The sequence below is a fragment of the Orycteropus afer genome, unplaced genomic scaffold (genome assembly GCF_000298275.1).
Source record: "Orycteropus afer afer isolate SDZICR_OR568_19922 unplaced genomic scaffold, OryAfe1.0 scaffold00020, whole genome shotgun sequence".
In the NCBI taxonomy this organism is placed as follows: domain Eukaryota; kingdom Metazoa; phylum Chordata; class Mammalia; order Tubulidentata; family Orycteropodidae; genus Orycteropus; species Orycteropus afer.
Window position 1 is genome coordinate 15,432,525 of NW_006921607.1, and position 4,931 is coordinate 15,437,455.

A 4,931-nucleotide genomic window follows, 5' to 3' on the forward strand; every position below is an offset into this window, starting at 1 on the left:
TCTCCTGCTCTTCCGGCCTGCTACTCTGGGCGGGCCTGAGTTGCCTCTCCTCACCTAATCCCTTCGGCTGACTGCTCTTCTCTCTGACTTCCTGGCTTTTAATCCCCTTTCTCCTGCTCTTCCCGCTTGCTACTTCGGGCGTCCCTGAGTTGTCTCTCCTCACCTGTAACCCTGGGGCCTTGCAAAATGCTATCATGCAATCTCCACTGTCATTTCTATCACCAAGTCCATATTTTCCAACTACTGATGCTTCTTCACTCCCAACTTTTGCCTTCCAATAACCAGCAATTATCAATGCATCTTGATTGCATGTTTGGTCAATTTCAGACTGTAGAAGTTGGTAAAAATCTTTAATTTCTTCATCATTGGCTTTAGTGGTTAGTGTGTAAATTTGAATAATAGTAGTATTAACTGGTCTTCCTTGTAGGTGTATGGATGTTATCCTATCACTGACAGTATTGTACTTTAGGATCAATCTTGAGATCTTTTTGACAATGTGACACCATTCCTCTTCATCTAGCATAGTGGATCATGTGATTTTCTGGTTCAAAATGACCAATACCAGTCCATTACAGTTTCCTAATCCCTAGGATCTTTATGTGATCCATTTAATTTTTTATAACTTCCAATTTTCCTAGATTTATTCTTTGTTATATTCCATGTTCTGATTATTAATGGATGTTTGCAGCTGTTTCTTCTCATTTTGAGTCATGTCCCATCAGCCAATGAAGATCTCGAAAACTTTATTCCATCCATGTCATTAAGTTTAACTCCACTTTGAGGTGGCAGATCCTCCGCAATCACATTTTGAGTGCTTCCCAAGCTGAGGGGCTCATCTTCCAGCACAATATCAGACAACATTTCACTGCTATTCATAATGACTCAGTGGGACTATGCAAATGCACATGTGAGGTGCTTATGGACCACCAATGGGATTGTATCACTTGCTGATAATATAAATAAGGTTCATGGCACCCTTGTGTGGGTGGGTCCATGGAAATAAGGGGTATGGAAACCTAATCTGGGGATTAGTAGTTTTGCCATCCCACTAGGCTTAAAATGAGTCACCCCAGAGGCAAGAAGGGGGATCTCACTACCACCAAGAAAGAAGAGCCAGGAGTGGAGCATGTCCTTTGAACCAGAGATTCCTGTGCTGAACCTCCTTGACCCAGGAACAGAGAGCTGTGACACCTGAGACAATGAGAAGCAAAGTCATGGTGGCAGCAGAAGCAGAAGAACCAAAAGGCTAGCACAAGACAGAGAGGTGAGCTTCCCTGCCCACAGAGCAAGAAAGCTGAGTGCTTTTGAGCTTAGGTTGGTGGTGGAATGGGGTGCCTCTAGGCATTTATCAGAAGAGCTAAAAAGAGCTTTGTAACGCTTGGTGGAGCAGGGTAGAGGCCAGGCTGAGGGGCTGAGAGCCAGAGAGAGACCTGCCTACAGCAAGGCTGAGAGGAGGCTATCTTGATCAAAGAACTGTATCCTGAACATTCCTGATCCTGAATTGTAACCTGTTATTTCCATAATAAACCCCATAGTCATGAGCATTGTCTGTGAGTTCTGTGTGGCGGTTGCAATGAATTATCTCACCGAATGCAGCAGAGAAGTAGAGAGTGCTATGGAAGGGATGGTTGGTGTCAGAGCTGTTAAAAAGGTTGGATATTTGAAGCATGTCTGACCTCTGCTTCAACCTTGGGCAGTTGATCTTGATCTTCATCCTCCTCCCGCTGGTAAAGTTAGAGGAGATCAGATGCTGCCTCTTTGCTGTTTTTACACCCATGTGTCTTACTTTCACTCCACCTGCTTTGATCCTGGAGGTATTGCGGGTAGGGGTAAGTGGGTGGGCAGACACCACTTGATGAAGAGAAACATATTTGGGTAAGTGAAGAGAGAAGCCTCATGTCCCCTTCTCAGCAGACAGCAGCCCCTCTGCTGCTTGGCCCCAGCTGGTGAAGAAGAGTGAATTCTTACCTAGGAAGGATTGTTGAAGACTTGATAAATACATTCTATTAGACTGGACATTTTTGAATTCAGTACATTTATTGAATGAAAACTGTGCTTCCCATGTTTAGTGATTGCAGAAAAGTTATGAGGCCTGCATATTTTTCTGTTGTTGTTGTGTGCCGTTGAGTTGATTTTGACTCATAGCGACCCTATAGGACAGGGTAGGACTGCCCCATAGGGTTTCGTAGGCTGAAATCTTTACAGGAGCAGATTGCCAGGTCTTCTCACACTGAGAGGCTGATGGATTTGAGAGCTTTCAGTTAGCTGCCCAGTGCTTAACCATTGCATTACCAGGGATCCTAGGTATTTTTCTAGGTCCAGGGAAAATATATCTCTACTTAGCATGTCTAAAGATATGGGGTGGGGGGTATGCCATTCTTGTGATTACAACCCAGGAGTCCTGCTTTCCAACATGACTGTTGTTGTTGTTATGTGCCGTCGAGTCGCCCCGACTCATAGCGACCCCTCCTTGGGTTGCCAAGGCAGTATCACTACAGAAGTAGATTGCCCCACCTTCCTTCTGAGGATGGCTGGTGGGTTTGAACCGCCAGCCTTCTGGTTAGCAGTCAAGTGCCTTAGCCACTATGCTACCAGAGCTCCCAATGTTAATAAAGAATGAGCTGTTTGCTGGGAGGCCAAATTCCACTATCCAGAATTGTGACCTCATCGTGGCTGAGAGGTCCCCATGAAGTCCTGACTCTTGAGGAGATGGAGTCAAGGCTGGCTGAACAGGTTGTTCCATGAAGGTTGCCAGGGCAGGTTCTAGGTGGGAAGGCAACAGGTGACCACACGAGGGCTGCAAGAGCTACAGCCCCATCCCACCTAAGCATGACCAGCATGCAGGAGACCTTGCTGTATATGTCTATCTTTGTCCTCTGTTCCTTTGTTTCTGCATCTTTCAGCAGCATTAGGCTCCCCCTCCTGTGAGCTGGGACTGAGACCTAATAGAAGGCTTTGCCATCCCAGCCCTCAGGGCCTCTCAGGAAGGATGGGCTCTTCCTGAGCTGCCCCATGACCTGGGTCTTGGCCTGTTGGGGAGCCTTCAGGAGTCCCAGCCACTCCTGGATGCTTGGGCAGACTGAGATGAGGCAGGGGGATCTCTCACTAGGGTTAGTGCCTACTTGGCTCTCAGAAGGATTCCCCTAGCAGAGTCCTAGAGCCCCACAGTTTCTCTGTCATACATTTTGCTTTTGGGTCATTTTTATCCTGGGTCACTGGCTCTACAGAGGAGATCACGGTGGGGCTCATTGAAGGTATAAATGGCTCAGTCCTCTTCCATGGAGACAGGCATGAGAAGAGGTGGTCCTCTCCCTGCAGAAGGCTGCCATGGCTGAGTCTGGGAAGCCAGAGTCCTGGCGGAAGATTGATAACCTGGACTGGTAACATTGACTTGCCTGTATATTGATGGTGGGCGATCCTAGAAAACAACTCTCTTCTTCACTAATGACTGTGGACAATCTCAGCTAATTAACATAGGCCTCCTTGGGCAACATCTTTGGACCTTCTTTGTTAACTCAGTAACTGAGATGTTTCTGACCAATTCCTTGAACTTTCCAGACTTAAAAATTGTATTTATCTTGGCTGAATATCTGAGCATTTTGTGACAACAATAATTTACTTCAGTTCATTATCTTTCACTATGCTGTTGTTGTTGTTAGGTGTTGTCAAATCAATTCCAACTCATGGCAACCCATGTACAACAGAACGAAATCCTGCCCAGTCCTGGGCCAGCCTCACAATCCTTGCTATGCTTGGGCCCATCATTGCAGCCACTGGGTCAGTCCGTCTCCTTGAGGGTCTTCCCCTTGTTCTCTGACCCTCCACTTTATCATGAATAATACCCTTCTCTAGGGAATGGTCCCTTCTGAGTACATGCTAGCTGAACATATATCAGTTCTTCATTCTTAAGCACTTTGGCTTCTTTTGACCAAAGACATCGGATATTCATGGGCTAATTATCTGGGCCTTCCAAGATAAAGACAGAATACTTCTATGATTTCATCAGTAAGAGTGAAATTAGCTGATAGATTAAGACATATGTCTATTTCTAGAATGTGAAGAATTTTTAAAGATTCTGAATGGATATTACATTTTATCAAATGTCTACTGATGATAATAATAGCTATAATTTATTCAACTAGCTAACTAGAATCCAACCACTGTAAAAAGCCCATTAGGTACTGTATTTCAATTTATTATTTTACCTAGTTTAAAGTAGAAAAAAAAAAAATTAACTTGCAAACAAGATATGGTGGAGAAAAAAATTTAAGTACTTCTGTCTTGCTCCTGGGAGCTCTGGTAGCGTAGTGCCTAAGGCACTTGACTGCTAACCAGAAGGCTGGCGGTTCAAACCCACTCCTCGGAAGGAAGGTTGGGCAATCTACTTCCGTGGAGATATTGCCTCGGAAACCCAAGGAGGGGTCACTGTGACTTGGAGACGACTCAACAGCACACAACAACAACAGTCTTGCCCCCAGTTCTTTTATTTACCACACTTTTGACCTCCTGATGTGATATACAACTAGAATTCCTAATATAAAGACATGCTTTCATTCAGGGGATGGACCTTATTTCATATCAGTTATATTAGACAATAAGCTTGGATGGGTTTCTCTCATTCATCTCTTTACTTCCTAGTCATTATATCCAAAAAGAAAAGCAATTGTTAGAACAGTGGTATAACTTCTCAAGTGCCTTTATGGGGGAAAACCATTAACTGAACACTTGTTTGAATAGTGGTTTTTTTTCATTCCCTTCTTAATTTCTTGCAAAATCAGGTTGTGGTAGACACCTGCCAGGCAGACCCACTTCTGTTTCTAAGTACCTACTACAATGCCAAGGAGCTCTGGTAGCATAGTGCCTAAGGCACTTGACTGCTCACCAGAAGGCTGGCGGTTCAAACCCACCAGCCACTCCTCGGAAGGAAGGTT